The sequence below is a fragment of the Cryptomeria japonica genome, chromosome 6, assembly GCF_030272615.1.
Source record: "Cryptomeria japonica chromosome 6, Sugi_1.0, whole genome shotgun sequence".
NCBI classification, from domain to species: domain Eukaryota; kingdom Viridiplantae; phylum Streptophyta; class Pinopsida; order Cupressales; family Cupressaceae; genus Cryptomeria; species Cryptomeria japonica.
The window spans coordinates 658,467,732-658,491,152 of record NC_081410.1 but is presented as its reverse complement, the minus strand read 5'-3'; the positions used below and the strand labels follow the sequence as shown (position 1 = coordinate 658,491,152).

The 23,421-nt window shown below is 35.4% G+C and overlaps 1 protein-coding gene across 1 annotated transcript in view; it reads left to right on the top strand.

Moving 5' to 3' along the window:
- Positions 1-3,599: 3,599 nt before the first annotated feature.
- LOC131033166 (ribosomal RNA small subunit methyltransferase) overlaps positions 3,600-23,421 on the top strand; it is a 41,060-nt gene continuing 21,238 nt past the window's right edge. Inside the window, exon 1 of the mRNA XM_059207550.1 lies at positions 3,600-4,209. The gene's annotated coding sequence lies outside the window, so the exon portion shown is untranslated. The remainder of the gene's footprint in view (positions 4,210-23,421) is intronic.

The window sequence follows — 23,421 nt, the reverse complement described above, 5'->3', positions numbered from 1 at the left end:
TCAATTTTTTGGCAGTTCACGCCATCCTTCCAGTTTTGCTTTTTGATATTATTAATAATTACATATCTCATTGTTGAGCTCATTTTTATTTGTCTTAAGGAAGCTATTTTTCTAGGAGATACAACTTTTCACTAGGGTATCTATTTTTTAGATTCTTATAGGTATCAAAAAGCTAGCTCCAAGCACTTCACATTGACGTAGGTATTTTTAAAAATTTTGTTGCAAGTGCCTAATTTAATTTTAGTGAAACCAAAATTTATTTGTAATTTTTGATAAGACATATCTTATGTCCACTAAATCTTATTTGGAATTCTTATAGAAGTTGGAAAGATATTTTCAAGCTCTACACATTCATTCATGTCATTTTTCTAAAACAACTCTTAGAAATAAAATTTTAGTTGAAGTGATTTTGACTACTTTGGCTCATTTCTTGGAGGATTATTAAAATCGGTAGTTGATTTGTACTTGAGAGGCTTCAATTTCACTATTGATTCATATTGGGAAGCTTTGATGATTTCATGTCTATATAATTTAGAGATCTATCTTAGTTCATGATTGGTTTTTCATTTCACTTTTTTTAATCGTCTTGCAAAGTGAGAACAATAAACAATGAGAGATGGTATCTTGAAGAACTTAAGTTGACTTCATATTCTACCACATCTATATGGGCTTGTTCCTCAACCAAGTATTTTTTAATATGTTTATAATTTAAAAATGATAATGTCATATGATTGATTCGTCTACACATTGATGATAACACTTGGAATGCCACTGAACACATTGAGTATCCTCGTTCTCTTCAGACTAAAGTTTGAGAGATCCATGGAGATTTAATATTTATTCATTCTTACATGATCTTATTTTAATATTTCTTATACCTTTTGATGATTTAGACAATATACTATATGACTATAATACAAATAAGGATATTATTTCTTTGGAAATTCTTGCATGTTTAGATGATGAAGGTGAGGAAAGTGATGAGGTTTCTTCTAATTGTCCTTCTCCTCCAACAAATACACTTGTTGACCCTTCGTTTTCACTGATTTTTAGTGCTCAATTATTGAGTAAGACTCCCTTTGTTCTTGTTTCTTTAGAATTTGGCATGTTATTTTATCTTTAGTAATTTAGCTCAACAAAATATTCTAGTAGTTCATATTTAACTTTAAGGGATGAAATTTTGAAAGGTAATATAGATTTATTTTAAGTTCCACCTTATGAATTTAGAGCACACACTAGGGTATTCATTTCCTCTTTGATGGTAGTTACAACACAGTTGCTATCTCATCAAATTTATATTTAGAGATTGTCCTTTGTGAGTCCTGACAAGTTTTTGAATTAGTTTCACTTGATTGCATTATAACATCCTTTGATTCTGACATGTGGAAACTTGACTAGATTTTAGAGCCACGCATCAAGAAACTCCTTCCCTTATCTCTCTTCTCAAAGAGGGATTTTCTTTTACATACGCCATTGGATTTCTTTCTTCCCAAGAGAAGAAATGTTATTTGCCAATTTTGGATAACATTTAAAATTTATCTTTAATCACCATTAGCACGCATGAGCTACTACTTTGTTGGGGAGATATATAGTCTCACTCTTTCTCTCTTATGGGGGTGCTATTACTTATATAATCATGATGGTTGTAGTCCTTGGGTATCACATTGAGGCCTTCTTTCATTACTTGTTTGTATTTGTTTCACGTTTTATATCTTTTATAAAGGGTTTTTCCCTATTGGTGTTTCTCATTTACTCTATGTTGGGACTCAATTTGACATTACAAAATTTTCTTGAGTCCTAACTCCTTTGTACATTTGGGCCTCATTTTTTCTATCATACATTATCAATTAAGTTATCTTTAAAAGGGTCCCCGTTTGTCAAATTTTCCCAAGTAATGCTCTCCATCATCCCCCACATGCCTCCCATATGTCAAAAGTTGTAAAATCCTAAGAAAATTCTAATTTTAGGAGTCATTTTGTCCTTTTTCTATCCATAGAATCGGGAACTTTACTTGCACCATCATATATTTCTAACATGAACTTAGTATTTTTTTACTTTCATTATTGTGAGGTTTCTTAGCAAGGCTCTTTGCACCACTTTTTTCTCTCATTTTTCTCTATTCCCTCCTTTTGTTGAATCCCAATAACTTAGTTTACACATTTCCTAGTCCCTACATGCAAACTTTCTCTCATCCTCCACAATATTTTATCTCGATTATTTGCAAACTTTATAGTGCATCTAAATGTTTTCTCCAACCAGCTCATCCACTTCCTATGTCTTGTTCCACAAGGTTTCCCTACCTCCTTATTTCTATAATTTTCTTAGATATCTATGCATTTGGATCTCTAAATGAATGTCCACTTTCCCCATCCACTTACACATCAATTTTTCACAAAATCTTTAATTACCTCTCGCCCTTCATTTTTTCCTTATGTGAATTTCAATCTAAATTATGAATAATCTTTCTTTTATTTGGACACGTTGTCTTGATGTATAGTCCCATTTATTTTACCCACATTTCTTTATAATGGTCCCTTCATTCTCTTTATCCCTGTTACAAAGTTCAAAAGTGCATCTAGAGCTATATCATATTCATATATTAAAATGATGTGTTTTTTTTTTATCTCGTATAGTTCCTCATCTAACTTTTGTATTTTTTCTAATTCACTTTATCAACTCCTCTACCCAAAATGAACTATTAATGCCTCATATCACTCTTGCAAATACCAAACTAGTCTTTCCCTTCAAAAAAAGCATTGTTCATCCTAAGGATAAAAATATAAAGGTTAAAATAATAGTGGATGATGAAGAACACCATGTCACCGTGAATGTCGTGATTGAATTATTTGATGTAATTCATCTCCAAACCATCTCAAAGCTACCATTACAGTGAATTCAACGAGATTTCAACTTTTTTACACATAGCATTAATGAGATTTGGTTCTCAATCAATTTTTCATAAGGATTCATTGGCCAAACCAAATTCTATAAATGTTGTTTCATTCTATATTCAAATGGTCAATCATTTCTACACTTGTATGCAACTAGAAAGTTTAACATCTTCTAAGGTACCAAATCTTACATGTTCAATCGTTGTTTGAGTAGCACATTTTATAAGTCACAAAGAGACAACTATTTGTAGAAAAAAATTGCAATGATATATATGCTTGGCCATTTATAGATCATTAGAAAAACATTCAAGCATGAAAGTGTGATAATTTCTTCCTAGCTTAGTGTTTTTTCAAGATAACATTTTTTTTTATATGGATATAATAATAATTTGATAAATGTTGTAATTCTTTAATACGTCGCAAAAAATATTTGTAGTTTTATTTTCCTTATTATACATCAATTTTTAGATTTTGGAGAGGGATGATTAAGCATATCCGATTATTGATATCATATCTCTATTTTCATTTCTATGTATTATATCTTTTGATTCATTTGTGACTATGTGGCCCAATATAAGGCACTAGCCCTAGAAGAGTTTGATGCTCCATGCACCTTTAAATGAATAATTTTTTTAACCAATAATCTTAGAGTAGGAAGTAGGTGTAATGTTAAGAGGGGAAAAAATAAATAAATATGCGATATAATTCTTGAAGCGCGGAGAGCAAGAAGGAAGGGAGCTCATAAAATGCAAAAACATGAATTTGGGGATTATTCACGACTTCTTATGTCATTTTTTTTCTCTTCCGTTGTGAGCTTCGAACTCTACAGGGAAGCGATTCAGGACGAAACCCCTGGACTTGGGAGTTTGGGACGAAATCTCCAGTCTATCACATTGAGGAATCCGTTGACGTCAGGTTGAAATTACAGCCATGGTAATGTTTTGACAGAGAAATCGCAGAAGATAGGGTTGAATGCAGCTGGGCACATATATTATCAGCTTCATTTCAAGGTAGAAGCAAGACGACCTTAGGGGAAGCTGCGGCCAGCACTAAGCGTTGTGGTAGGTGTGAGAGAAAGAATGCGCTTTGGGACATTTTGGGCCTTGCATAGGTGAGGCTACAGTGTAGGGATTTTTGGCTTAATTCCTGGTCATTATCGGATACCTAGAAGACAATATTGTGGGAGTATAAGAGGGCCAGTTTCCAGATTTTGTATAGTCTTCCCAGACTTTATCAATGCAGTCTCAGACCCCATTCTGTCCATTTCCAGCCTAATTGGACAGCACCTTCAGTTTGCATAAGTTTGGCTAATAATCAGGTATGTGAGGTTATGTTTAAACTATGTAATATCATATTTGCTGAAATTGGCTCAGTCCGATTTCCAACTGTAATTATGGCTGTTACTAGTTCGTTTCAGACTTGGTTTCATGGAAGACAATGGTCATTTATCGTGTTATATAGTTGTCCATGATTATGCTTCATGGTTATTGCATTTCTTCATGTTATATTGCTAACTGTGTCTATTAAACCAGCATTCAAACTTCATACAAGAACTTAGAAAATTCAAAGTTAAACCTTGCACACAAACTTTTTGACAAAATGCCCTTGGGTTAAGCTGAAATTTGAAGGGTGGAATAAGTAGGGTTCTTACAAGAACACTCCTTAATGGTCTTTATACTTGCCCACCATTGTGTGCGTCAAGTCTCTAATTTGCTCACATGGAAGTGCTGATGACCCTATATCGTCATCTTCAATACTATTTATTCCTTATCCTGCTTTTCATAGTTTGTAGGTGCATACATTTTTGATGTTGATGGTTAGCTGTCTACCATGATTGGTTCCTTGTTTAATTAATCATGCTGGAGAGATATAGAAGTCTTTATGTTGAATTAAGTTTTCTATAGCTTGGGTTGTTTGCTTAATTTTCAATCACATGAGAGGAGAGTTATGGAACAAAAAATATAGAAACTCAATAGAAATGAACATGAATAGCATGCATACCACAACACTGTGATTTACATGGGAAAACCCCTTTTGGGAGAAAAACTCCAGACTCCAAAAGCTGCCCAAATATATATCATTCAGAAATTAGCAGATTACAATATACTTGCAGATCAAGATTCTCATACTAGTATCACCGACAAAAATCCAGAACACACAAACTCCATCTCACACACCTAATACATAGGATATAGAATGCATGAAACCGTCAAATGATATCACAAAACCATGGGCTAAAACAACTCAAGAGTGGCGCCCATCTTATCTCCAATACAGCAGGACCTATGATGTGTCAATACACACACCAAAACGTGTAACTCCCTTTTACAACTCATTTGTGTCTCCGACACATTTTTATATTTCCTATTTAGGAGACTCAACTTCTAGAGGCCATATCTTTTGAATCGGGTGATAACAACCTTGCTCTGCTCCTCTTGTAGAGGATTGCCTTGATTAACCAATAAACAACAGAAATTAGAATGCAATGAAGAACAAACACAAAACACACAGATACCCTGGGAAAACCTCCCTCTTGGAGTTGAAAAACCCAGCCACTAATCTCAGATCTTTATTGGACAACACCAATTTAATTTACAATGAGCTTCACTCTTTAACAACAACCTAATCACAGTTATACTTCTAACCTAGGGCATGCTGAAATGATGAGTTTGTCTGCAATACAAAAGTTGTTGTCCCAAGGATGAAGTTTGCTGATCCTAGAATGGTGTTCACAACCTTCAAGAATAGATCGCTGATCTTCAAATGATGACTGCTGCCACTTGAAACCAATTTGCAGTCACTCAGTGGTGTTCGCTATATTCTAGATGATGGTTGTTGTCTTCAAGAAGAAATCGCTGATCTCTTAGAAGGATTCGCTGAATACTTAGATGACTTGCAGATTAGAGAAGTAATTTGCTTGAGTGTGTTGTATCATACAATGATTGATAGTCAGTCTGAACAACCTTGCTTTGCTCCTCTTGTAGAGGATTGCCTTTAGCTCTAATGCATTTTCTGTCATGGCTTTCACTATCCTCACATATAATATTCATTGTGATATTATCTCTTCAATTTGAGCATATTGCCTATTACATTTTCTGAAGTAAGTACTCTCTGGATGATGAAACCTAAGATGAATGACGTATCTAACTTATTGAAGTTGTCTTTTGATTATACGCTTGTGCTCAACTACAATGTGTATCCTTTTGAGTGGTTGATACTCATATCTGACTTTACGCATTGGCTGGAAAGACAATTTGGCTCATATACCTTGCTTATGGATTTTGTAAAATGTTTTCTGAAGTCATACACTTGTCTTAGTTTTCTGATCAGGCACAACTTACTCTCTATTATTCAACCATGGAAAACAATTTTACATTTAAAGAATGATGTGTAGCTTTACACTATGATTGAAGTTGATCATAGACTGACAATATCCTTTTGAGCAATCTTGGCATATGTTGTCAATGGTGAAAGTCTAGTCAATAAAGAGATAAGTTATTTTGCATGTTAATTCATTCTATTGGGATATTTAATCATGTTGATGCTTCTCTTCAAGAGATTCTTGAATTACCATGCCTTCAAACTTAAGAGGGAGCTTGGTTTCTTCACTTGAAGGTATGGCATGATCATAATGATTGTGCTATGGGTCCATTTCGTAAAAGAGAAGTAAGGAAAAGATTGACATTTCTCATCTTTGATTTATGGTAATTTATGTTGGCTGCCTTCCTTTATTGATTCTTATATTATGCAATCTTCATGAGACTTGATTATCACAATTCTATATTAAGAATCAAGAGGGAGTTCCATATAGAAGTTTTTTGAGAAAATATGAAGCTAGATGTCTAACTCATAGTTAGAAGGAAACATTTGCTCTCGCTGCTAGATATACTAATATTAGAACCATGATAGCTAATGCTACAGGGTGGAAGGAAGTTGGATATAAAGATTGTTTTTCTTAATGTTGTCTATATTGAATAACTAGAAGGTTATGAGAATCAAGATAGAGAATCTCATGTGTGCAGATTAAAGAAAAACTCTTTACGGCCTCAAGCAAGCTTTTTGAGTTTGGTATGAGAAGATTGACAAGTATTTAATTAGTTTAGGATCTTGCAAGAATGATGCTGATTCTAACCTTTACTTTAAAAGTATTTTTTGGTGAAATGCTAATTCTGGATGATTTATTTCTAACTGGTGACTGGTGAAAATAGTTTCATCTCTACATGAAGAAAAAATTAGCTTCAGAGTTTGAAATGAAGGACTTAGGCTTAATGCATTACTTTCCAGGGTTAGAAGTATGGCAAGATCTAATGAAATTATTGTAAGTCAAGGAAGTATACTGAATAGATTTGGAATGATGGATTGCGAACCTATGTCTACTCCTATGGAAACTAACTTGAAGAAATTGAGTTAATTTTTTTAGATTCATCAGAGTACAGACAGTTGATTGGATCCTTGATACATTTGTTATCAACTAGTTTATGAACAAACCAAGCATGTTCATCTTGTTGCAACCAAAGATATCCTGAGATATTTGCAAGAAACTGTTGGCTACAAGCTGAAGTATCCAATCAACACTATCATTTCCTTGGAAGACTACTTTGACTCTGATTGGGAAGAATGTATCACTAACATGAAAGACACTTTAGGAATATGTTTCAGGTTGGGTTCAACCGTGATCTCTTGTGCCAACAGGTATCAGTCCTCAATTACATTTAGTACAGCGGAAGTTGAGTACATTGCATCAAGTGTGAAGTAATGTGGCTTCACAAAGCTTCTTGCTAGGTTGTTTGGGCAACCTTGGGAACGCACAATCATTAATTATGACAATCAAAATTGTATTAAGATGTTTGTCAATCCTGTATTTTATGATAGGTCAAAACATGTGGAATCTCATTATCACTACATTTGTGATATGTTACAGAAAAGTGCAATTCAGTTGAAATATGTCAACACTATTGCAGCTGTTCTCACCAAGCTTCTTGCTCGAGTGAAGTTTGTGTACTTTAGAGAGAGACATGGAGTTGTGGAGAACAAAGCTTTGGCCGAGAGGGAGTCTCAGCCCTAGTGATGCATTAAGTTGCATCTTCCACCCTCTGTGGGCAATGTAAAGTGGAGTCACCCTTTGCGGGCATTGCAAGGTGACATTGGATCCTTCACTGGGAGAAGATTGAGGTGAAAGACCTCCTCCACCCTCTACGGGCAATGCAAGGTGGAACCACCCTCTGCGGAAAGCAAGGTGGCAGGTTTTCTTTTCAGTAGAGAAGTTTTGAGGTGTAAGACCTCTTCTGACCCTCTGCGAGCAATGCAAGGTGAATCCATCCTCTGTGGGCAATGCAAGATGGATATATCATGAAAGAAGTTCATGATGTGTATTTATATATTTGTGTGTATTCATTTCTTGCAGGTGTGCATAATAAAGTTTTTGGATCCATCCTTTGTGGGCAATGCAAGATGGATATCATGGAAAAGTCCATGATGATTTGTTATTTGGCTAGAATCCTCCCTAGCTAAGAGGGAGTGTTGAAATAATAGCTAGTTCAAATCAAATATAAGTATTACTTGTATTGGGCTGGACCCAAACGCATTATGTAACTTGTAACCATTAAGGATGTTGATATTTGTAGCTAGCTCGGATCCCTTCTAGGGCCGACCTAGCACACTTAGCATGTGTATGGCCCTGTCGGCCTTAGCCATGTTTGCTATCACATTTTGTTACATAAATTCTTGTTTAGGTCTGGCCCTATTTGGGCGGTGTTTGCTATTCTGAGGTCTGACTCTATTTAATATACAAGAATCAATCCTCTTAGAATCTTGAAGATAGTTCGTTGATTTTGTGAAGACCAATTTGCTGAAGAAGAGCAGAGAGGATATTCTCTAGGGCAGAATATTTTATTGTTAGGAATGATTGATTGAATGTATATATCTGATTGCCATGATTGAGTCTTGTTATATCCTCTTACATAGGTCGGCCTAGCCTCGTTAGGTCGACTTCTTCATATTATTTTCCTTTTGACAAGTTTGGTGCCCAAATCAAGTTACATTTTCCAATTGGGTCCAACCCAATAATTTGATTACAAGTTATATAAATAATTGCATGTCACACGTTTCATTTGGGGCTGGACTCAATTACAAGTTACATTATGAGTCTCCCTTACATTCATCTTAATCACAAGTTACATTGTGTGATTTTGGGCCAGCCCAATAGTAATTTAATCGCACAAGTTATACACCAAATTTGAATTGCATTTATGCAACATTTAAATTTGAAACATAAACCGAGCTAGCTGTAATTTCAATACTCCCTCTTAGCTAGGGAGGATTCAACCAACTATCCAAGTTGTAGTGTAATCATGCATCATGGACTTTTCCATGAAATTCTTCTTACATTGCCTGCAGAGGATGAGTGCACACCCGCAAGAAGAATATGCAAATATACATCATGAACTTCGTTCATAAAATCCATCTTGCATTGCTTGCAAAGGATGGATCTACTTTGCATTACCTGCAGAGGGTGAGAGGAGGTCTTACACCTCAAAACTTCTCTACTGAGAAGAATAACCTGCCACCTTGCTTTTCGTAGAGGGTGGTTCCCCCTTGCATTGCCGCAGAGGGTGGAGGAGGTCTTTCACCTCAACCCTCTCCCAGAGAAGGATCTAATGTCACCTTGCATTGCCCACAGAGGGTGACTCCACCTTGCATTGGTCGTAGAGGGTGGAGGAGGTCTTTCACCTCAACCTTCTCCCAGAGAAGGATCTAATGTCACCTTGCATTGCCTGCAGAGGGTGGAAGATGCAACTTAATGCATCACTAGGACTGATACTCCCTCTCAGCCAAGGCTGTGTTCTCCATAATTCCAAATCTCTTTCTGAAGCACACAAACTTCACTCGAACACGAGGCTTGGCGAGAACAATTGCAATCTGCTCATTGGTGCTAACATATTCAACTGAATGACACCTTTCTGTAACATATCATAAACATAGTGATAATGAGTTTTCACATGTTTTGGCCTGTCATGAAACACATGATTAACAAACATCTCAATACAATTCTGATTGTTACAATTAATGACTGAGGGTTCCCAAGGTTTCCCAAACAACCTAACAAGAAGCTTTGTGAAGCCACATTGCCTCACAATGTACTTAGCTTTAGTAGTGCTTAATGCAATTGAGGACTGATTCTTGCTGACCCAAGAGATCAGGGCAAAGCTCAAGTTGAAGCAAATTCCTAAAGTGTTCTAACACTTTCTGCCCAATCAGAATCTGAGTAGCCTTCTAGGGTGATGACAGTGTTGATTGGATACTTCGGCCTGTAGCCAACTGTTCCTGGCAAATATCTCAGAATATGTTTGGCTGCAGCAAGATGAACATGCTTTGGTTTGTTCATAAATTGGTTGATAACAAATGCATCAAGGAACCAATCAACTGTCTGTACTTTGATGGACCTACAAAAATGAACTCAATTTCTTCAAGTTAGAATCCATAGGAGTAGATATAGGTTCGCAATCCATCATCCCAAATCTATTCAGTATACTTCCTTGACTTAGAATAATTTCATTAGATCTTGCCATACTTCTAACCTTGGAAAGTAATGCATTAAGCCTAAGTCCTTCATTTCAAACTCTGAAGCTAATTCTTTCTTCATGTAGAGATGAGACTATTTTCACCAGTTAGAAATAAATAATCCAGAATTAGACATTTCACCAAAAATACTTTTAAAGTAAAGGGTAGAATCAACATCATTCTTGCAAGATCCTAAACTAATCAAATACTTGTCAATCTTGTCATACCAAGTTCAAGAAGCTTGCTTGAGGTCGTAAAGAGCTTTCTTTAATCTGCCAGAGTAGCAAGACTATTAAGCATTTCAAGATTTAGATAGAATATGATGTATCAAAACTATGCAGCAAGTATCATTAGAAGAAGATAGTAAGGTCATCATTTGGCATAGATACTAAATAGGATGACTAAGGCATCTTACCTTTACATGCCTACCACACCAATGATTAGAGGGCACTATATGTTTTCAATTAAAGTTCCCTATTTCTGAATCTCCTATAAATTTATTCATCTTTCAATCTTCCTATTTGTGCTTGTTGTTATATCCATCATAATACTCCTAGTTTTATATCCGAATACACATGCTGAAATCTTAAGTGGCAAGGATGAATTTGTAAAGTTTTATTCAATTGCAATAAAAGAACAAATTATATATGTGAGAATTTTATATGATTATATTGTCTAATAATCTGATTGTTTTGTTGCAGGCTGAAGGAGAGAGATCATTAATATTTTTTATGTCTTCTCCAAATGATTCATGTCGGGCTTTATATGTTTTAGAAGACCGATCAATAGATGTCTTGACCGGTCATGTCTTTTAGACATGACCGATCAAGGCACCTATTGATCGGTGTCTTTCCATATTGCACATCCCGATTTCGGTTATGTTTGGTAACTAACATTTAATACTTAAACACTCGGTTGAAACAGTGTTAGTTATGATGCTTTGTTAATGGCCCGATTATAAATGTTTATTGGTATGAACTAAACCCGATAACAAATAGCATTACATATGCTATCGAGTTAATACCCCGATAGCATATTAATGCCGATTCATAAATGAATCGACATTAATATGCTATTGTGTTATTAGCCCGATAGCATTTAGATCGACGCTTAACTATGTTAAGCAAGTCGTCGATCTAATCCATCTTTATCCAATGCCAATATCATAATCATGATCAATGTCACAATCTGATAAACATATTCAGTTCGGAAAGCATAAATCAGATAATCTAATAGCATAGATGAATAAACCATAACAGAATAAAGGAGATTAACGGGTTAGAGAAGTCTTATCTTGCAGAAGCTACTAATGCATTAATAGAATTTAGATCAATACATCAATTCGGATCATTACATATTCATAGCAAGCCACATCAAATAGGTTGAGAGATAAACATACTCAAAATAGAGAATAGAGCATAACCAAATATTAACTTCAATAATTCGAACTGGATCAAAACAAATTCTTAACACAAGAACAAAGCTCGAACTAGGGTGATTGTTACAAACCCTAGGAAGATAGAAGGTTCTCTTGCTTGTTAACAAAATAGGTCCATGATGATTTGTTATTTGGCTAGAATCCTCCCTAGTTAAGAGGGAGTGTTGAAATAATAGCTAGTTCGGATCAAATATAAGTATTACTTGTATTGGGCTGGACCCAAACGCACTATGTAACTTGTAACCATTAAGGATGTTGATATTTGTAGCTAGGTCGGATCCTTTCTAGGGCCGTCCTAGCACACTTAGCATGTGTATGGCCCTGTCGGCCTTAGCCATGTTTGCTATCACATTTTGTTACATAAATTCTTGTTTAGGTCTAGCCCTATTTGGGCGGTGTATGTAACTTGCAAATATAAAAATTGGGCGTAATGTAACTTGTGGATAGGTCAAGTCCTATATTGAATGTAACTTGTATTGAGGTAACTTGTAGTGTGTAGGGCTGACCCTATATTGGGCGCCTAATCTAAAGCATTATATTGCTCCTTGTTGGAAGCCGACTTATGATGAATTGGGAGGCTAAGTCTCATATATATACAAAGTGTGAATCATTGTATTAACACACAATTCAGCGAACAATATACACACAACGAATATATTCTATAATCAACAGCAGTGATCAGCGAACTATCTTTTGGAAGACAACGAATCATCCTAAGTCAGCGAACTGATCTTGAAGGCAGCGAATCTTACTTTTGTGACTGCGAATTGTACTTACAGGTAGCGAATTGATCTTGAAGGTAGCAAATCATACTTTTGTGACTGCAAACTGTTCTTATAGGCAACAAACATCATCCTAAGGCCGTGATATATCATTGAAGGTAGAGCGAACTTCATCTCAGAGTCTACAACCCTTCTTGTGACAACGAATATCATATCTATTGCAGATAAGTTCATCTTTGTATATTTGCCCTAGGTTGAAGACATTATACTACTGTGCATAGCTTGCTGATTGCTTCAAGTGTTGAAGCTCATTGTAAAGATACTGACTAATTATTGCATAATAAGATCTGAGATTTATAGCTGGGTTTTTCACCTCCAAGAGGGAGGTTTTCCCAGGGTAGTTTGGTGTTCCTAGTGTTCATTATTTTGATTTTATGTCATTGCTGTCATCTGTGTGATCCTAATTTATCAGTTTGATCCTAAAATTAACATCACTAGGACCGAGACTCCCTCTCAGCCAAGGCTGTGTTCTCCACAATTTCCAAGTCTCTTTCTGAAGCACACAACTTCACTCTAACACAAGGCTTGGCGATAACAACTGCAATCTGCTCATCGGTGTTGACATATTCAGCTGAATGGCACCTTTCTGTACCATATCATGAACATAGTGATAATGAGTTTTCACATGTTTTGGCCTGTCATGAAACATAGGATTAACAAACATCTCAATACAATTCTGATTGTTACAATTAATGACTGAGGGTTTCCAAGGTTGCCCAAACAACTTAGTAAGAAGCTTTGTGAAGCCACACTGCTTCACAATGTACTCAGCTTCAGCAGTGCTCAATGCAACTTAGGACTTATTCCTGCTGACCCAAGAGATTAGAGCAGAACTCAAGTTGAAGCAAATTCCTTAAGTGTTCTAACACTTCCTGCCCAATCAGAATCTGAGTAGCCTTCTAGGGTGATGACATTGTTGATTGGATACTTAAGCCCGTAGCCAACTGTTTCTCACAAATATCTCAGGATATCCTTGGTTGCAACAAGATGAACATGCTTAGGTTTGTTCATGAACTGCCTGAAGGGCACTCACTGCATAACAAATATTATGTCTGGTGTTAACTAGATGCATTGAGGATCCAATCAACTACCTGTACTTCGATGGATCTGCAAAATGAGAGTTAGCTGCAGATAAACTCATAGGTTTACAATCCATCATATCAATGGCATATTTTTTTTGACTAAGGACAAGATTTTTGCCATACTTCTAGTCTTAGACAGTAATGCATTAGGCCTAGATCCTTCATTCCAAATTCAATGGCTAATTCTTTCTTACATCTAATGATGAGACTATTTCCAACAGTTAGAAATAAATCATCCACATATATATAAGAACCAAAATTAACAGTTCACTATTGAATACTTTTAAAGTAAAGGTTAGAATCATCATCATTCTTGCAAGATCCTAAACTAATCAAATACTTGTTAATCTTCTCATACCAAGGTCAAGAAGCTTGCTTGAAGCCGTAAAGAGCTTTTCTCTAATCTGCACACATGAGATTCTCTATTTCGATTCTCATAACCTTCTAGTTATTCAATATAGACAACATTAAGAAAACATTCTTTATATCCAACTTCCAGCCTGCAACATTAGCTATAATGGTTCTAATATTAGTATATCTAGCAGCAAGAGCAAATGTTTCCTTCTAACTATGAGCTACACATCTAGCTTCATATTTTTTCAAAAACTTCCATATGGAACTCCCTCTTGATTCTCATAACCTTCTAGTTATTCAATATAGACAACATTAAGAAAACAGTCTTTATATCCAACTTCCAGCCTGCAACATTAGTTATAATGGTTCTAATATTAGTATATCTAGCAGCAAGAGCAAATGTTTCCTTCTAGCTATGAGCTACACATCCAGCTTCATATTTTCTCAAAAACTTCCATATGGAACTCCCTCTTGATTCTTAATATAAAATTGTGGTAACCAAGTCTCATGAAGATTGCATAATATAAAAATCAATCAAGGAAGACAACCAACTTAAGTTACCACAAATCAAAGATGAGAAATGCCAATCTTTTCTTTACTTCAGTTTTACGAAATGGACCCATAGCACAATCATTATGGTCACGGCATACCTTCAAGTGAAGAAACCAAGGTCCCTCTTAAGCTTGAAGGCATGGTAATTCAAGAATATCTTGAAGAGAAGCATCAACATGATTAAATATCTCTTTATTGACTAGACTTCCACCATTGACAGCATATGCCAAGATTGCTCAAAAGAATATTGCCAGTCTATGATCAACTTCAATCATAGTTTAAAGCTACACAACATTCTTTAAATGTAAAATTGTTTTCCATAGTTGAATAACAAAGAGTTAGCTGTGCCTGATCACATCAGAAAACTAAGGCAAGTGTATGACTTCAGAAAATTTTGACAATCTAACATTTTACAAAATCCATAAGCAAGGTATATAAGCTAAATTTTCTTTCCAGTCAATGCGTAAAATCAGATATGAGTGTCAACCACTCAAAAGGATACAGATTGTAGTTGAGCACAAGCATATGATCAAAAGACAACTTCAATAAGCTAGATACCTCATTCATCTTAGGTTTCATCATCAAGAGAATACTTACTTCAAAAATGTAATAGGTAGTATGCTCAAATTGAAGAGATAATATCACAATGAATATTATGTGAGGATAGTGAAAGCTATGACAGAAAATGCATTAGAGCTTAAAGGCAATCCTCTACACAAGAAGAGTAGAGCAAGGTTATAATAAATGTATAACAAAGAACATGAGAGCCTTTTATGAAGAGCTGAAGAGAACCAAGTGTTACACAGTCCTAGTCCTACTTGCCAACCTTATTATAGAACAGAGAATACAGTCCGTATGATGTTAGGAGACATACTAGCAAGACTATTAAGCATTTCAAAATTTAGATAGAATATGATGCATCTGAACTATGCAACAAGTATCATCAGAAGAAGATAGTAAGGTCATCATTGGGCATAGATACTAAATAGGATGACTAAGACATCTTACCTTTACATGCCTACCACACCAATGATTAGAGGACACTATATGTTTTCAACTAAGGTTCCATGTTTCTGAATCTCCTATAATTTTATTCAGCTTTCAATCTTCCTATTTGTGTTTGCTGTTATATCTATCATAATACTCCTAGTTTTATATCTGAATGCACATGCTGAAATCTTAAGTGCCAAGGATGTATTTAGATCAATGCATGATTTGGATCATTACATATTCATAGCAAACCACATCAAATAGGTTGAGAGATAAACATACTCAAAATAGAGAGTAGGGCATAACCAAATACTAACTTCAATAATTCAAGCTGGATTAGAACAAATTCTTAACATAAGAACAAAACTCGAACTAGGATGATTGGTACAAACCCTAGGAAGATAGTTATGCAACCCTTAAAGGAATACTAAGATCTGAAAACAAGTGCACAAACCGACATATGAAAGCACCCTCAGATGAAGTAGTTAACAAGCAAGAGAACTTTGTGCACTAGATACGACACCAATAACAATAAGGCAATCAGATGCAAATCTCCAAACCAAGTGGACCCTACAATTGAGAATAGAGGAATGAGAACACCTGAAATCTTATTCTTGTATACAGTTGTTCTTACTTCTCTACCCTCATTTGCTTACCTCCATTAAAAAAGTTTTGGAGACTTGTATCTGCATGCCTTGTTGTTATTGGTATTAGTTCTTTCCTACAACCCTAGTTTGGGATCTTATCTAGTGCACATGGTTCTCTTACTTGTTAACTATTTCATCAGAGAGTGCCTTCATATGTTGGTTTGTGCAGTTGTTTACTTCTGGCTTCAGATCTTAAGTATTTCTTTTATTCTTTTAAGGGTTGTATGATTGTCATCTTAAGGTTTGTAACTATCACCCTAGTTCGAGCTTTGTTCTTACTTTAAGACTTTGTTCTAATCCTTAGTTTGGATTGTTGAAGTTGGTATTCAGATTGTCTTACTCTCTATTTTGAGTATGTTTATCTCTCATGCTTCCTGATGTGATTTGCTATGAATATGCAATGATCCAAATTGATGCATTGATCTGAATATATCATCCTTGACACAATATTATTGACATTTGTTGCAGATATAAAACTAGGAGTATCCTGACGAATATACCAGCAAACATATATAAGAAGATGGAAAGATGAATGAAATTTATAGGACATTTAGAAATATGGAACATTAGTTGAAAACATATAATGAATAGTGTTCTTTAATCTTTGGTGTGATAAACATGTAAAGGTAAGATGCCTTAGTCATCCTATTCAGTAGCTATGCCTAATGATGGCCTTACTATCTTCATATTATGATCTGATCCTTTCTGATACTTGCTGCATAGTTCTGATGCACTGTATTCTATCTAAAACTTGAAATGCTCAATAGTCTTGCTGCTCTGGAATTATATACTCTTATGGTGTGTCTCTTGATTTGCATAAAATCTTTTAACATCGTATGGACTGTATTTTTTGTTCTATGAGTGTTTTATGTTTGGATAAGGTTGTCATGTAGGGTTGTGACTGTGCAACTCTTGGTTCTCATCAGCTCTTTGTAAAGCTCTCATGATCTTTGTTATACTTTTATTATAACCTTGCTCCGCTCCTCTTGTTTAGAGGATTGTTTTTAGCACTAATGCATTTTCTGTCATGGCTTTCACTATCCTCACATAATATTCATTGTGATATTATCTCTTCAATTTGAGCATACTGCCTATTACATTTTTGAAGTAAGTATTCTCTTGATGACGAAACCTAAGATGAATGAGATATCTAACTTATTGAAGTTGTATTTTGATCATACGTTTGTGCTCAACTACAATGTGTATCCTTTTGAGTTGTTGATACTCATATTTGATTTTTCGCATTGGTTGGAAAGACAATTTGGCTTATATACCTTGCTTATGGATTTTTATAAAATGTTAAGGTTTTCTGAAGTCATACACTTGCCTTAATTTTCTGATATGATCAGGCACAGCTAACTCCCTGTTATTCAACTATGGAAAACAATTTTACATTGTGTAGCTTTACACTATGATTAAAGTTGATCATAGACTGACAATATCCTTTTGAGCAATCTTGGCATATGTTGTCAATGGTGGAAGTCTAGTCAATAAAGTGATAAGTTATTTTACATGTTAATTCATTCTATTGGGATATTTAATCATGTTGATGCTTCTCTCCAAGATATTCTTGAATTACCATGCCTTAAGAGGGAGCTTGGTTTCTTCACTTGAAGGTATGCCATGATCATAATGATTGTACTATGGGTCCATTTCATAAAAGTGAAGTAAGGAAAAGATTGACATTTCTCATCTTTGATTTTTTGGTAACTTATGTTGGCTGCCTTCCTTGATTGATTCTTGTATTATGCAATCTTCATGAGACTTGGTTACCACAATTTTACATTAAGAATCAAGAGGGAGTTCCATATGGAAGTTTTTGAGAAAATATGAAGTTAGATGTGTAGCTCATAGTTAGAAGGAAACATTTGCTAGATATACTAATATTAAAACCATTATTGCTAATGCTGCAGGCTAGAAGTTAGATATAAAGACTATTTTCTTAATGTTGTCTATATTGAATAACTAGAAGGTTATGAGAATCAAGATAGAGAATTTTATGTGTGTAGATTAAAGAAAAGCTCTTTACGACCTCAAGCAAGCTTCTTAAGCTTGGTATGCGAAGATTGTGAAGCATTTGATTAGTTTAGGATCTTGCAAGAATGATGTTGATTCTAACCTTTACTTTAAAAGTATTCAATAGTGAATTGCTAATTTTGTTTCTTATATAGATGTGGATGATTTATTTCTAATTGTTGGAGATAGTCTAATTATTAGATGTAAGAAAGAATTAGCCACTGAATTTGGAATGAAGAATCTAGGCTTAATGCATTATTGTCTAGGACTAGAAGTATGGCAAAGATCTTATCCTTAGTCAAGAAAAATATGCCATTGATACGATGGATTGTAAACCTATGTCTACTCCTATAGAAATTGAGTTTATCTGCAGCTAACTCTGATTTTGCAGATTCATCGGAGTACATGTAGTTGATTCGATCCTCAATGCAATGCATCTAGTTAACACTAGACATAATATTTGTTATGCAGCGAGTGCCCTTCAGGCAGTTCATGAACAAACCTAAGCTTGTTCATCTTGTTACAACCAAGGATATCCTGAGATATTTGCGAGAAACAGTTGGCTACGGGCTGAAATATTCAATCAACATTGTCATTTCCTTGAAAGACTTATTTGATTTTGTTTGGGAAGAATGTATTATTGACAGGAAGGACACTTTAGAATCTGTTTTAGGTTGGGTTCAGCCGTGATCTCTTGTGTCAGTAGGTATCAATTCTCAATTGCATTGAGTACAACGAAAGCTGAGTACATTGCATCAAGTGTGAAGCAATGTGGCTTCACAAAGCTTCTTGCTAGGTTGTTTGGGCAACCTTGGGAACCCAGAGTCATTAAATGTGACAATCAGAATTGTATTAAGATGTTTGTTAATCTTGTGTTTTATGACAGGTCAAAACATGTGGAATCTCATTATCACTACATTTGTGATATGATTCAAAAAAATGCAATTTAGTTGAAAGATGTCAGCACCATCGCAGCTGTCCTCACCAAGCTTTTTGCTTGAGTGAAGTTTGTGTACTTCAGGGAGAGACTTGGAGTTGTGGAGAACACAGCTTTGGCTGAGAGGGAGTCTCAGTCCTAGTGATGCATTAAGTTGCATCTTCCACCCTCTGCGTGCAATGCAAGGTGGAGTCACCCTCTGCGGGTAATGCAAGGTGACATTGGATCCTTCTCTGAGAGAAGGTTGAGGTGAAAGACCTCCTCCACCCTCTACGGGCAATGCAAGGTGACATTGGATCCTTCTCTGGGAGAAAGTTGAGGTGAAAGACCTCCTCCACCCTCTGCAGGCAATGCAAGGTGGAACCACCCTCTACGGAAAGCAAGGTGGCAAGTTATTCTTCTCAGAAGAGAAGTTTTGAGGTGTAAGACCTCTTTTCACCCTATGCGGGCAATGCAAGGTGGATCCATCCTTTGCGGGCAATGCAAGATGGATATCATGAAAGAAGTTCATGATGTGTATTTATATATTTTTGTGTATTCAATTCTTGCAGGCGTGCATAATAAAGTTTTGAATCCATTCTTTGTGGGCAATGCAAGATGGATATCATGGAAAGGTCCATGATGACTTGTTATTTGCCTAGAATCCTCCCTAGCTAAGAGGGAGTGTTGAAATTATAGCTAAGTTTGGATTACATGTAATTATACCTTGCTATGGATAGGGCAAGACCTATATAATGTAAATTGTGGATAGGACAAGGCCTATCGAATGTAACTTGTAATTAAGCAAGACCTATATGTTACTTGCAATTGTATTGGACAAGACCTATATGAATGTAACTTGTAATCTATAGGTTTGATCCTATTCTTGGCACCAAAACAATAAAGCCGACCTAGGTAAATTGGGAGGCTATGTTACATATATATACAAAGCATCTTTCATGCTTATTACACACTTATTCCACACAGTGATCTCCTTCAGCGACAATCAGCGAATCCATGCAGTCATTAGCGAATACATTCTTATCAGCAGCGAATCATCTTTTATACTCAGCGAACCTTATTTAGAGGACAACAAGCTAGATACAAAGGGCAGCGAACCTTCTTGAGGCAGTGAATTGATCTGCAAATGGTGTCTTGGATCAGCATTCAATTGTATTGCAGATAAGTTATTTTATTACTGTGTATGTCCTAGTTTGAGTACTCCATACTACTGTTCACATTCCGCAGTTCTAATTGCTTCAAGTGTTGAAGCAGATTTGTAAAGACTCATACTGATTTGTCATAATACGATTTGAGATTATAGCTGGGTTTTTCACCTCCACGTGGGAGGTTTTCTCAGGGTATTCTGGTGTTCTTTATGTGCATTTATTTTTGGTTTTTTGATTTTGCTATCTATATATTACAGTCCAATCCTAAAACTAACATGTAGGTGCATACATTTTTGAGGTTGATGGTTAGCTGTCTACCACGATTGGTTCCTTGTTTAATTAATCATGCTGGAGAGATATAGAAGTCTTTATGTTGAATTTTTCAACTCCTGATCCATAATAACCCTCCAAAGTTTTCTATAGCTTGGGTTGTTTGCTTTATTTTCAATGACATGAGAGGAGAGTTATGGAACAAAAAATATAGAAACTTAATAGAAATGAACATGAATAGCATGCATACCACAACACAATGATTTACATGGGAAAACCCCTTTTGGGAGAAAAACTCCACACTCCAAAAGCTGCCCAATTATATATTATTCAGAAATTAGCAGATGACAATATACTTGTAGATCAAGATTGTCATAGTAGTATCACCGACAAATATCCAGAACACACACCTAATACATAGTATATAGAATGCATGAAACAGTCAAATGATATTGCAAAACCATGGGCTAAAACAACTCAAGAGTGGCACCCATCTTATCTCCAATACAAGATGACCTATGATGTGTCAATACACACACCAACACGTGTAACTCCCTTTTACAACTCATTTATGTCTTTGACACATTTTTATATTTCTTATTTAGGAGACTCAACTTCTAGAGGCCATAACTTTTGAATCGGGTGATTGATTGACGAATTGTTTGAAGTTCCATAAATCTCACAACATGATTTATCAAGCTATAACCTACTACGCCAATTATAGAAACTTTTGGGCCATTTAAGAGCATCTAAGTCCCTCAAAATTGACTTCAAAATTTTCGTTCACATTTTTCAAAAACCAAAAAGTTTAATATCTTCAAATCTAGACATGATCTTGCTACAAAAATCCATCAACATTCTTATCTAGCCAATTCGAAGCTTCAGGGAAAATTTTGTGCCAATTCGTGCTCAAATGAAAACTTACTAAAAATAGTAACCTTATGTGTATGAAAGGTTGAGACACCATATTCCTTACATTCTCCCACTTATCGAACACCTTGCAAGAGAAATGGGAGTATCTACACAATAATTTAATTGCTAGGGATCATGAGGCCCATAGGCTTTGAACAACATCTAAATTTATTTGTGCTCACAACCCTAGCCAAATAAGCTACAACATTCATCAAAGTCTCTACCTTAACTAAGTTTAGCCTGCCATCCTCGATCATATCTTTGACAAAATGATACTGAACATTAATATGTTTGGGTCGGGCATGGAATGCAGGGTTATTTGCTAGGTAGATCACACACTGATTGTAAGAATAAACTGTCGTTGCACCTTGTTTTATTCCAATACTTAAATATAGTCTCTTAAGCCAAATGGATTCTTTACAAGCATGAGTAGCTGCCATATAGTCTATACTTCAATAGCAGATAAAGTAACCATAACCTATTGCTTGCTCATCTAGCTGATTGCACTGCCAAATAAAGTGAACACATAAGCATTGGTAGATCTTTTGCTATCAATATCACATGCCCAATCTGAATCCACATAACCATGAATATCAAGAGAAATCTCGTCTCCTATCAAATTACTGATACCATTATTTGCCTTGGCTGTCATAATGGGTATTTTTCTCTTCTTTTCTTCTCTAATGGCATGTATGGACATTAAAATCTTTCTTAAAGGTATATAATTTATACTCATGTCCATTTGATATTTAAAGATAACCTTGCTTCCACATGGATGTTTGGTTAGAATAGTCAAGTGACAAGAGCAAGTCATTGCCACATCCTCCTATCTTAAAGTTTCATGAGCACATTAGTCTTTGCAAGGATTTTGTGATGTGCTTTGAATTTTATTTTGCTTTGACCAAGCTAGAGGAAATCGGGTTTGTTTGGGAGGCTAACTATGTAGAGTTAGAGTTATTTGCCCAACTTGAGCTCCCACGCAAAAGAGAAAACCCTAGTTTTCTCTTGCTCATCTTTTCAACATCTCTCTCAACTATAATGGGAACCATAATGATAGAGGATAGTTTGAGATGCATTTTCATCGGAGAAGGTTGAAGAAGTCACAGGGACATGTTCTCCCAACGAGTAATACCTTGTGCACGTAGAAGTTATTAGACTTAAAGCTGTAAGTTTTGTTATGCCCTCTATCTCGTGCTTATAATGCAAAACACATGTATAACAACCACACTGAGATTTGTGTGTGAGATAAATAGAGAGAAATGAAAAAAAATTGATTTTATATGGCCGCCTCTTCATTATCATTTATTTCTCTGTTTTACTCCTCAAAATCAAGGCATTATTGTGTTATTTTCAAGAACATTACTTGGTTGTAGCTTCCAATGTATTCATGGGGGGAATTGTTCACCATAGAGCATATTATATTTTCATGCCTTTATTCATCTTTTCAATCGTATGCACAAAATATAGAGACAACATTCTAATCTAGTCATAAAGATTGCAGCAAAGAGGCTCTTTAAATAGAGGTCATAGTCAAGACTCAAAACAACAGTCAAATTTAGTTTGATAGTTAAAAAGGATAGTCAATAGTTTGCCACGTTAAATTCTCAAGATAAGGTCATAGAAGTAGTTGTTCATTAATGAAGGTGGGAAATCATCATAAGCAACGGTCATTACAGTGCAACAACAAATAGTGATGATGAATGGATCAAGTGATAGTGAGTTAAAGGTATACAGGGACTGTCTTAACAAAGGCATTATAGTGACAGTGAGTTTAAGGAAGAGGTCATTTTTGAATAATAGTTGTAGATTGCAAAGTCAAAAGAGCATCGTATCACAAGAACT